At 34.4% G+C, this 12,971-nt stretch overlaps 1 long non-coding RNA gene across 2 annotated transcripts in view; it reads right to left on the reverse strand.

The window, feature by feature from the left end:
- Nucleotides 1-2,630: 2,630 nt before the first annotated feature.
- LOC119606197 overlaps nt 2,631-12,971 on the reverse strand; it is a 75,129-nt gene continuing 64,788 nt past the window's right edge. For both annotated transcript variants that reach the window (XR_005231627.1, XR_005231628.1), the window contains exon 3: nt 2,631-2,739. This is a non-coding gene — a long non-coding RNA (uncharacterized LOC119606197). The remainder of the gene's footprint in view (nt 2,740-12,971) is intronic.

The raw sequence follows: 12,971 nt of genomic DNA on the forward strand, positions 1-12,971 counted from the left end.
TGCAATCAAATAAATATTTTTTTTCGTAGAATTAAAGTTGTTTTTAGTAGGTTTCTCTACTTTTTTTTTTTGCTTAAATTCTTTAATTGAAATTTCAACAAACTAGCAAAACTTGTCAAATACTTCCGAAAACTATCAGGCGGAAAAAATTTGTTATACATATAAAAACTAAAGAAGACAATTTTTAGTTTTTATTTTTGTGCAAATTTATTTTGTTATTTGCAAAACATATACGCATTCCTGTATAGAGCATCATCATGTAGAGAAATTGCCAAAAGATGTGCATTAGAAGTCATAAAAGAAAATTTTTATTGTATGAACGAACGAACAACTTGAAGCAATAAAAGTTTGAACAGAGGAAACTTTCAAATTTATAAAAATTTTAGAAAAAATAAAAATTATTATAAATATTTCGTAACAGGAAAAGAAAAATTATAATGAAAAAATCAACAAAAACAAATTGTTTAATTCAGCTACAAAAATTATGAAATATGAAAATCCTACAACAAATAGCACAAAAAAATAATTCCCACTTAAATGTAAAACCACTTTTAAAACGCTTAAATTGTTTAGAGCAGAGAAATCGCAAATATAGAAAAAGGCACAAAACAAACACACACATGGCAAATTTACCCCACAAATTACCACAAAACTTATCAATTTACAAACAGACGACCACAGGCAGCCGGGGCTGGGAGGTTTGTAATAACGAACAGCCTGTGTGTAGGCGTTTTCTATGGGAAAGAAAAGGCATTTTTCAAAACTTTAGTTGTCGCTATGCTGGAAAATGTAGTCTCATGTAAGTAAAATATTACGTACATGGGAAAATGTGACATTAAGAAATAATTTCAAAAGTATTAAATAGATTTTGAAAGATCATTTAAACCGCAATGGGATAAAAACTTTAAGAGTTGTTTGAGTAATATTTAATGGGAGGCAAAAAATCGTGTCATTGGAAAAGTTGTTGAAATTGTGGTAGTTTTATTTTTTGCGAACGTGAAGATAAAGAAGTTAATTAGGTTAAACATTACGACACTGATGTTGAAGATCTGAACTAGAACTGAACTAGAAACTGAACTAGAACTGAACTAAAACTGAACTAGAAACTGAACTAGAACTGAACTAGAACTGAACTAGAACTGAACTAGAACTGAACTAGAACTGAACTAGAACTGAACTAGAACTGAACTAGAACTAGAACTAACTAGAACTGAACTAGAACTGACTAGAACTGAACTAGAACTGACTAGAACTGAACTAGAACTGAACTAGAACTGAACTAGAACTGAACTAGAACTGAACTAGAACTGAACTAGAACTGAACTAGAACTGAACTAGAACTAAACTAGAACGAACTAGAACTGAACTAGACTGAACTAGAACTGAACGAGAACTGAACTATAACTGAACTAGAACTGAAACTAGAACTGAACTAGAACTGAACTAGAACTGAACTAGAACTGAACTAGAACTGAACTAGAACTGAACTAGAACTGAACTAGAACTGAACTAGAACTGAACTAGAACTGAACTAGAACTGAACTAGAACTGAACTAGAACTGAACTAGAACTGAACTAGAACTGAACTAGAACTGAACTAGAACTGAACTAGAACTGAACTAGAACTGAACTAGAACTGAACTAGAACTGAACTAGAACTGAACTAGAACTGAACTAGAAACTGAACTAGAACTGAACTAGAACTGAACTAGAACTGAACTAGAACTGAACTAGAACTGAACTAGAACTGAACTAGAACTGAACTAGAACTGAACTAGAACTGAACTAGAACTGAACTAGAACTGAACTAGAACTGAACTAGAACTGAACTAGAACGGAACTAGAACTGAACTAGAACTGAACTAGAACGGAACTAGAACTGAACTAGAACTGAACTAGAAACTGAACTAGAACTGAACTAGAACTGAACTGAACTAGAACTGAACTAGAACTGAACTAGAACTGAACTAGAACTGAACCTAGAACGGAACTAGAACTGAACTAGAACTGAACTAGAACTGAACTAGAACTGAACTAGAACTGAACTAGAACTGAACTAGAACTGAACTAGAACTGAACTAGAACTGAACTAGAACTGAACTAGAACTGAACTAGAACTGAACTAGAACTGAACTAACTAGAACTGAACTAGAACTGAACTAGAACTGAACTAGAACTGAACTAGAACTGAACTAGAACTGAACTAGAACTGAACTAGAACTGAACTAGAACTGAACTAGAACTGAACTAGAACTGAACTAGAACTGAACTAGAACTGAACTAGAACTGAACTAGAACTGAACTAGAACTGAACTAGAACTGAACTAGAACTGAACTAGAACTGAACTCGAACTGAACTAGAACTGAACTAGAACTGAACTAGAACTGAACTAGAACTGAACTAGAACTGAACTAGAACTGAACTAGAACTGAACTAGAACTGAACTAGAACTGAACTAGAACTGAACTAGAACTGAACTAGAACTGAACTAGAACGGAACTAGAACTGAACTAGAACTGAACTAGAACTGAACTAGAACTGAACTAGAACTGAACTAGAACTGAACTAGAACTGAACTAGAACTGAACTAGAACTAGAACTGAACTAGAACTGAACTAGAACTGAACTAGTAACATACGAATAGTTATAGTGAAAATATCTTGAGATTTTACTTTTATAAGTTAATATATACTTACAAAATTGATGTCATTTAATAATATATAGGTTGGATAACGAACCTGTAAATAGAAGAAAAGTAAAAGCACGAATTAGATTTTATTTCAAAATATTTAGAAATTAAAATAACATCAACTTTCCTTAAATTTTAAAAACCAAGTTAAACAAAAACCCACAAATTTTCTTTAACAAAGAAATTCTTAAAAATTCTCTTTCCACACATATTAAACAACTGTTAAGAATACCCCATCATACTTCCGTAAAAAAAATTTACAAACATTTTTACAAGTATTTTAAAAATGAATCATCTTTATTTTTCACTTCAATCGTCTTTCTTTGGCACTAACCAATAATTCATTGTTACAACAAAATACTAAACAAAACTTTTTAAATGTTATACAATCAAAACTACTCGTAACAAATAAAAAAATATAAGAAATTAAAGGTTCCCTGACCTTTCTATCCCTTTTATCAAACAACTGCTGGTAGAATGTGTGTTTTAAACTTCCTTTGTTTTTGTAGTTATTTCTTCTTTAATTCCATTCATGTGCGGCACGCGTCTTTTCCCAAAAAGGGGTTGTTGGTTGGATCATGCTTGAATAACTACTAAAATTTAATACACACAATTAAAGATTATATCCGGCTGAGCCGAGATCAAGAATTGTTCATTTGGCTGGAGGAAATAAATTTAATTATTTAAATAGAATTAACTATTCAAATGAATTTGTAAAGTTGGGGGAAATAAATTGATTGTTGAAAATTTTAAATTTTAAAAAACAAGTGCTTCACAAACGATTATTTTATAAGATAAGTTACTTTTTAATGACTTGAATTTAAATAACGTCTTAATTAAATATACAGAAATGTATTCAATATTTCGGTGTATCAATATTGTGTAATCTGAAGAATATCAAGTTGAGTTAGATTTCTCGAGCACTTAACATTGTTCAGTTCTGGTTCAGTTCTAGTTCAGTTCTAGTTCTAGTTCAGTTCTAGTTCAGTTCTAGTTCAGTTCTAGTTCAGTTCTAGTTCAGTTCTAGTTCAGTTCTAGTTCAGTTCTAGTTCAGTTCTAGTTCAGTTCTAGTTCAGTTCTAGTTCAGTTCTAGTTCAGTTCTAGTTCAGTTCTAGTTCAGTTCTAGTTCAGTTCTAGTTCAGTTCTAGTTCAGTTCTAGTTCAGTTCTAGTTCAGTTCTAGTTCAGTTCTAGTTCAGTTCTAGTTCAGTTCTAGTTCAGTTCTAGTTCAGTTCTAGTTCAGTTCTAGTTCAGTTCTAGTTCAGTTCTAGTTCTAGTTCAGTTCTAGTTCAGTTCTAGTTCAGTTCTAGTTCAGTTCTAGTTCAGTTCTAGTTCAGTTCTAGTTCAGTTCTAGTTAAGTTCTAGTTCAGTTTCTAATTCATGTTTATTAGAGAATTATATTCAAATGGGGATGTATGTCTCCTCAATTTAGAGATTTGTATATATAAATTCTCATACCAAAAGCAATTCAATATCAAATATCCCTATTTTAGTAGTATCTTATCAATTATGTGGGTATGTAATTCCAAAACAATAGTTTATCATTTGTAATCTCCCGTATCCCACTGTGAACCTAATAAATAATACAACAAATTGATTGTAACTTTAGAAATATGAAAAAAAAAAACAACAATTCCAACAGATACTCAGCTAATAGAATCGACTCTATAAATGTATCATGCTGAACCTAAAGCAATTGTAAATTAAACATACATAATTTTATTTTCATTTTTCTATTTTTTTTATTATGGAAATTATACACTTAAATCATGACGTATGCAGTTTTATAAGCGTTACTTACAGACACACACACACACATTCAACTTGTGGCATGATATTTAGTTATTTGGTGGTACTAGTAACATGTTATTGGGTTGCAAGCACTTTAATTGCAACACAGTGACTGCCAAAGCAATAGGCTCAGCAACCAATACGTATGGATTGGCTATCTGTCTGTCTGTCTGTTTGGCTGACAGCTAGTAATATTTTGAAATTTTTAAAGCAAATTTGCTATATGTTTATTTAAGGGATTTTTGTTTTTGGAAAAATCCACATAAAAAGGGAGTAAATAAAATGAAATTAAAATTGAAAATTATATTGTGCGAGTATATGTTTTGTTTTCACACGCGTCTTGCACGCAATTTCAGCACAAATTGTAGACATTTAAAATGAAATTTTAAATTTCCTATATTGTTTCCCTTTCCCTATGACTGCTGTTGCCATTAAGGGTGAAACAAATAAGTGTTACTGGCTACAGGGAGTTCTATAACGCATACATGTGTGTAAATATGCAACAGCAACAGAAATAGCGCCACCATTTACAAGAATTTGTTGCATGCATGACTGACTGCCTGCAGTTACATTCAGCAGCAGCAGGCTGCATATTCTGTGTATCATTATTGTTGTTTTTTTTTCTTTCTCAAAAACATAAATTATCAATAAAATTCTGTCTGCTGGCTGTGTATGCATTCTTCATTTTTCCATACAAAGGGATATTTATTCAATTCACGAGTGTTTTTATCATTTACAGTTAAACGTCCAAGACGAATTTGTCATACTTTATTTAAAGAGCATTTCGATGTTTTAATAATTAAAGCATTTTGAAAAGGTTTTATTAAAGGAAATTATTTCGGAATCCTCTAAATGTTTTAACATATATTTGAAATTAGTTACAGATATTTAAATGTAATTTGGGGAGTTGTCTCTCTAAAGAGAAAGAGGATTCGATTTTGAAAATATTACTGCAACTTAAAGTTTACCGTAATGCAGGTTAGGTATTGGCATGTTGACAAATGCAGCATTACTCAAATTCAAGAAAGAATAGACATAATGAAAAGAGAGATAGAAGTGACAAAATGATGGAAAAGAGAGAGAAACAAAAGTCATGTCACTGGATGAGAGGCGTAAATTGAAGATAACATCCAGACTGGTGAGAAGTTGAAGTTTACACTGATTTTGACAAATTCAAAACTGAGACAAATCGTTCTAATTGAACATTCGATAGATCCAAAAGATTATTGAAGTAGGTCGAATCTAAACTTCAGTTTCGAGCAGCTACGGAGAATATGGACTAGGTACTGTCTGATCTTCATCCTCATTCTAACAACTTCTATAGGAGTCATTATATGGAAGACCAATGCGTCTAACAAGGTTACCAAATATACAAAGACCGGTAATGAATGATGCCATACCTACCTAATTGTAATCTTTGAAGACCAAGACGATAGGTAGTTATACGTGGGTTGAAATTATTGCCATATTTAGTCCCGTGTCCTTTGACCCATATAAGGTTAATGTTTGAATGTCTCGCCCTCTCATTGGGAGATGTCCGGCATTCATGGACAAGTTTAGATGAGGAAACACATCAATAAGGGATTTAATAGCAGTTTGACTGTCGGTATAAAAACCTTGGCTAATTCGACATCCTCTTGATCGCTGATATTTGAGCTTGAAGGATACTACAATCATCAATGAATTTAAAAGTGTCCCAAATTCTTCAATGAAGATGTTATCACAAACCCCTTTCGTTGTCTTGGATCCACGTGGAAACAACTATTCAACGGATTGAGCGATTCTTGAGACTTGATAGTAGCTTGTCTAACTCGACGCCCTTTTGATTGCTAATATTTCAGCTTGAAGGACATTATAATCATCAATGAGTCTAAAAGTGATTTTAGTCCCAAATTCTACAATAAAGATGTTACCACCAACTCCTCCACGCAGAAACAACTATTCAACAGATGAAGTGATTCTTGAGACTCCGTAGAGATATGGTATTGGTTCTAGGATATAATAATCAACGACCTTGTGGGGACTCAACAGAAAATCAATGACTTTGGAGCGTTCCATTTCCCAGTTAAATTCTATCTGGCAGCAATGCAAATTGCTATATGTTGGTTGACCAGTTGAGAACCTTTGAGGCTGTTGTTCTTAGAGCACCGGAAATCCACTTCATACAGTGCCTTCATATGGAAAATACCTTCAAGAGAATTAACTAAATTTGTTTGCAATATTGGTACAAAATTAACTTCAACCTTAAAGAAGTTAGAAACAATGGAAGGCAAAGTTTCTGAGCAATGACAGATGTCAACCCCGTCGTCCTACGATGACAAAGAACATCTAATATGTCATCATGTAAGAACGAAGTCCGGTGTGAGTGAGCTGGTAATACTGTTATCTGCAGTGGTTATGGTTCACGCTGTTTCTAGGCAGTGGCTGTGAAAATGAAATCCTTTCAAATTGCAAACCTATATCACATCGAGCTTCAAGAGTAAAGTAATACAATTACTATAGTCCATTATGTCCCAACATGAAAGGAAATGCGTAAATTTTATGCATATAAGTGGATATTATAATTATTATGGATGACTTCAATGCAAAGATAGTTAGTGACAACACCAACATCAGCACTATCATTGGAACGCACGGTTGTGGTGTTAAGAACAGCAATGTAGAGCGTTTAAATGAACTGTTCCATAAATTTCAGCTCATCATAGATGGCTCCCTTCTTTCCGCATAAAGAGATTCACAAATATATGTACGTGGGCATCACCTAATTGCAACTCACCCAATCAGATTGATCACATTTGCGTGAGCAGAAGATGGTGAAACTGGCAAGAACAGAAGAGGTGCCGACATCGGTAGTGATCGAGAGCCCATCACAGGAAATATCAAGATCAAACTGAAATGATAAAAACATACAACCAGTCACACAAGACGAAAACGGTTCTACCTACAACAACTTCAGAATAACGATAACAAGAAGTAGTTAGCAGCATGCCGCCTATCACCTCAACTAATCGCCATCGTGACCGAAGTCTGTTCAGTGGGAAGAGAAATAACACGGAGTCTCTTATGCCAACTTCGAAGGATATCGGATGATATTTGCCTACTCTCCAACTTGCAGTCGAAATTAGAGGATTTGAAGAGCTTAACACGCAATGTTGAACTTGAGATAAATATCAAGAAAACCAAAGCCATGAGAATTAACATCTTTAGCGGCGCAGAAACAGACATAAGTAATAGGTTCAATAAAACGAGAATGGCATTCGGATTACTACAATCAGTATGGAGAAACTCACAAAAATATCCAGACAAACCAAGTTTACAATATTCCAGGAAATCAACTCTCCTGTACGGAAGTGAAACCTGGTTAGTATCGAACACTATCAAAATTAGAGGTTTTCAGCAACAAGAGTCTCAGAAACATATGCAGGATATTTTGGTCCAATAACACAGATCTCTGGAGGAACCTATACAAACAAAGATAAAGCATACGAAATGAAGGTGGATTGGTCATATTATTAGAAAGAAAGTATCATAAGAATGGCACTAGAGTCGAGTCCCCAAGGCTCAAGAAGTGATAATAATGCTGCTATTTAGGAACATTTAGAGGAGTAATAGACATAAGTTCTCAAATGCCGTTCTCTCTTAAATTATGCGCTCATTGCAAATTTCCCCACGGCAAAACTGAACTTCACAGCTAAAATGCTTTTGGCTAAGTCACTCAAACGAATTTGTCTACCGCAATCAATCTTCGTTAGATCTATGTGATCGTGGAAGTAGTAGTTTCTTAGCGTCATGAAAGAAAATCTTCATTATCTGTAGCCAGTGAGTAGCCTTATTGAATACACCAGTTAAACTCGGGGCCTATTCAACAAAAGAATCGGACGCAGTCTCAGACTCTTTTGTATCAGTGGCTGCATAGGTTGCGATTAGGGTTCCGATCCTGAATGTTTCGTTAACTCGTTTAGTGCTAGCTTTGGGAGGAGTAAAAAGTCTTTAGTTTAATCACTAAAGATTTGAATAATAACCTTAACCTGTTCAGGTGTTAGTGACCCCCTATTCTCTATCATAAGAGGCAACCATCAATGCTCTTTAGATTCATTTGTATCAGTGATTGTATTGTTTGCGATTAGCGTTCCTATTCTGAAGGTTTCGTTAACTCGTTTAGTGCCAGCTTTGGGAGGAGTATTAGGCTGATGTCAGAGTGTCTGCTACAAGCGATGCGAAGCTTTGCGCTACAATCTTTTGCTTGAGTTTTCTCACATCAAGCTTCGCTTTCACTCTGACATGACACATAGGAAAACATAAGGAAAGGTTTGTAGCGCAAAGCTTCGCATTGCTTGTAGCAGGCACTCTGACATAAGAATAAGGCATTATCGACGATGGTTGGAAGTTCAGCCTGTGAAAAAGTTGCTACTACTATTCCACATATAAATAACAAGAAGCTCAAACTTCCCCAGGACTCCTCTGCAAATCATTTCCTTTTCCTTAACCATGAAAACAAAAAGTTTATTCAATAATTTGACATTATTGCGTGTTAAAAACAAAGTTGGAAAATAAACAAATAAACTAAATATTATACAGTTTAATAAATTAAACATCTCCACAACAACGTTAGACCAAAAAAAAAAACAAAAAAAAAACTAAATGAAATGGCACATGAAGGAGAGAAAAACTGAAAAGGAAATGTTTGCGTGTGTGATCTTTAATCTGGCTCACACTCTTGTCAGGGTTTTTTTTGCCGCTTAATAATACAAAACATATAATCATTTGTGTCAACAACATCTGGAAACATTTAATTTTCCACAACCCACACACAAATTATTCATCCCAGCAACTGGGTGACAGACTACTTCGCTTCATAACACCACACTTTACTCTATGATATATTGGAAATTATATTTGTTTTATAATCATCAGAACTCTTTACAAATCATACAAATTAGTTGCTGAGCATGATGTACGAGAATATTTACGAGCATTCTTAATGATGGGATTACAATGAAAAAGCGATGTATGTATGTATATTTTTTCATAATTGTCAGGTTATCATACATTAGTGGATTTTCTCTGTAGTTTTTATACCCACCATCAAAAAAGATGGGGGGTATATTGATTTTGTCATTCCGTTTGTAACACATCGAAATATTGGTCATAGACCCACAAAAGTATATATATTCTGGGTCCTCATTAAATTCTAAGTCGATGTAGCCATGTCTGTCCGTCTGTCCGTCTGTCCGTCCGTCCGTCTGTCTGTCTGTTGAAAGCACGATAGAGTACCAATGGAAAGAGCTAGAGGGTTGAAATTTTACATAAATATTTCTAACAGGTAAGGTTTGTTTGGTATTGAAAATGGGCAATATCGGTCCACATTTTCTGATAGCCCCCATACAAGTGGCCCCTCGAAAAGCAGCTTTAACAGCCATAACTTGTTTAAAAATACGAATATAGCGATTAAATTCGGCATATGGAAGTTTCTTATGATCCAAAATCATTATGCAAAATTTTATGAGGATTGGTTCATAATTGACCCTACCCCCCATATAAGGTCCCCTTCAGAAAATGACTTTAACGCTCATTACTGGCTTAAAAATACGAGTGTAGCGATGAAATTCGACATAAATAAATTTAATACGAACCAAATTCTATCTACCAAATTATATTAGGATCGACCCATAATTGACCCTACCCCCTATATAAGGTCCCCTTCAGAAAATTACTTTAACGCTTATAACTGGCCTAAAAAATACGAGTATATAGATGAAGTTCGACATAAGTAAGTTTCATTCTAGTCAAACGAGGTTTGATGGTGGGTATATAAGATTCGGCATTGCCGAATATAACACTCTTACATGTTTATATCTGTAAAATGTTGCATGTTTGCTGCGTTGTTGCATTTATTGGGGTAGGTTTGTTTAAAGTTGCTTAGTTGCAAAACCCCGTAACCAAATTTCCGCTAATGATTGAATGATGTCATAATTTTTTACATTCGTTCTGGTTAAATAAGACCCTAATCTTTAAAGCCTTCACTTAATTTTTTTTTAATCTATTTAAACAAATTGTGTGTATACATCCTTGCATTTATTGTCTAGGGTAAAAAAAAACACAGACACACAGCTCTGGTGTTAAATTTCACACGCCTTTGGTAGTGTTGTCACTTTAGTTTACACATATAGTTTTTCCAAAATCATTTCCACCCATTACAGACGAATGTCGTCATGTGTCAATATTGTCTCTCTATCAAACTAGTCCATAATATGCTGACAAGCTACTTGTCTTTATATTTATTTTTACATTTTTTTTCTTCATCAATTTCAGTTTTACTTTGAGTTTGCCTAAGGGCTTTTCTGACATTTTTATTTTGAAAATCATGTTGATGTTCGTCTTACATTGCCCACCATTTGAGAAAGAAAAAACTTAATTTGCTAATTTATTATTTTCCAATTTGCTTTCAAAAAAAGGCCTAATGGCTGAAATTTTGTAATTATATTTCAGTTTAATATTCATGTCAAAATTGATTCAATGCTTAAGACGGTCAATGATGTCAATGGATGGGAAAGTAATGATTTCTTATTGCTTAGTTCAAGTTCATTGATCTTGCGTGGAGTCGGGGTAATATTAATGGATGTAAATATATAGTTGAAACTTAATTTCGGAGCATGAAGGTCAATCGTGAGATCGACTTTATTTTGTCAACAATTTCTTAAATAAGATTTACACCGATCAAAAGTAGATCGACGTGAGTGATCTTTTTATACCCACCATCAAAAAAGATGGGGGGTATATTGATTTTGTCATTCCGTTTGTAACACATAGAAATATTGGTCATAGACCCACAAAAGTATATATATTCTGGGTCCTCATTAAATTCTAAGACGATCTAGCCATGTCTGTCCGTCTGTCCGTCTGTCCGTCCGTCCGTCTGTCTGTCTGTCTGTCTGTCTGTTGAAAGCACGATAGAGTCCGAGTGGAAAGAGCTAGAGGGTTGAAATTTCACATAAATATTTCTTATAGGTAAGGTTTGTTTGGTATTGAAAATGGGCAATATCGGTCCACGTTTTCGGATAGCCCCCATACAAGTGGCCCCTCGAAAAGCAGCTTTAACAGCCATAACTTGTTTAAAAATACGAATATAGCGATGAAATTCGACATAAGTAAGTTTCTTATGATCCAAAATCAATATGCGAAATTTTATCAGGATCGGTCCATAATTGACCCTACCCCCCATATAAGGTCCCCTTCAGAAAATGACTTTAACGCTCATTACTGGCTTAAAAATACTAGTATATAGATGAAATTCGACATAAGTAAGTTTCATACGAGTCAAAATCTATCTAACAAATTTTATGAGGATCGGTCCATGATTGACCCTACCCCCCATATAAGGTCCCCTTCAGAAAATGACTGCAACGCTTATTAATGGTTTAAAAATACGAGTGTAGCGATGAAATTCGACACAAATAAATTTAATACGAACCAAATTTTATCTACCAAATTTTATGAGGATCGACCCATAATTGACCCTACCCCCCTATATATGGTCCCCTTTAGAAAATTACTTTAACGCTTATAACTGGCCTAAATATACGAGTATATAGATGAAATTCGACATAAGTAAGTTTCATTCGAGTCAAACGAGGTTTGATGGTGGGTATATAAGATTCGGCATAGCCGAATATAACACTCTTCCTTGTTAATATAAACTTTACGCTAGACTAAATTCTTTGAAGAGAAGCGAACCCGCACTCAGGGGATGATCCCTACTCATGCAATGCAATGTAATAGAACTTAAAAATAGGTTAGTATTTGTGAATACATGAAGAATGACTTTCCCTATAATGAATTATGCGATCCACTTTCTAATCAACGAGAAACTGTTACATTCTTGAAGAGAGACAAGTGTAGCCTGTAAATCTGAATGCATCGGAAACAAAATCCCTATTTTTAGAGGAACACTTCGCATTTTAGTATCGATGGAACAGTGAAACACACTCTAGATGTGATGGTGCTCTAGAGAATCAATAGACCTTTCACTGATGGATCCTAGATGATCAGTGACTAAAAATCATTTGGATAACTTCACATATCACATGGTTACGATAATCATAAACTTCGGAGGCTAATTGATACCCAATAATTCCACCTTAATTCGGAGGATCATAGAATTATGTAGACCCTGAGAGACTCACAGGTCCTTTAAACAAATTTGATTTGATTCGTTAGTGAAACTTCCTAGAGACTTTGCAAATAATTAAAGAATTTAGCTCTTGTAAAGCGATCAATACTCTGCAGCTATGATCCGATTTAGCAGAACTACTTATCAAAGTAATACCCAGCAGTTCGGTCGAACAGTCCCGATCTACCTATTTAACCTACCACTTTGTGTTACCCCTAGCCTAGCGACTAGCTAAACTTCGGAGGCCAATTGGTACCCAATATTATCCAGTTTGTATGCCACTTTGTGTTATCCCTAGCCAAGTGACTAGTTAAACTTCGGA

The sequence above is a fragment of the Lucilia sericata genome, unplaced genomic scaffold (assembly GCF_015586225.1).
Source record: "Lucilia sericata isolate MDLA Ls3-8-SP2 unplaced genomic scaffold, ASM1558622v1 Contig000558F_arrow, whole genome shotgun sequence".
Lineage (NCBI taxonomy): Eukaryota > Metazoa > Arthropoda > Insecta > Diptera > Calliphoridae > Lucilia > Lucilia sericata.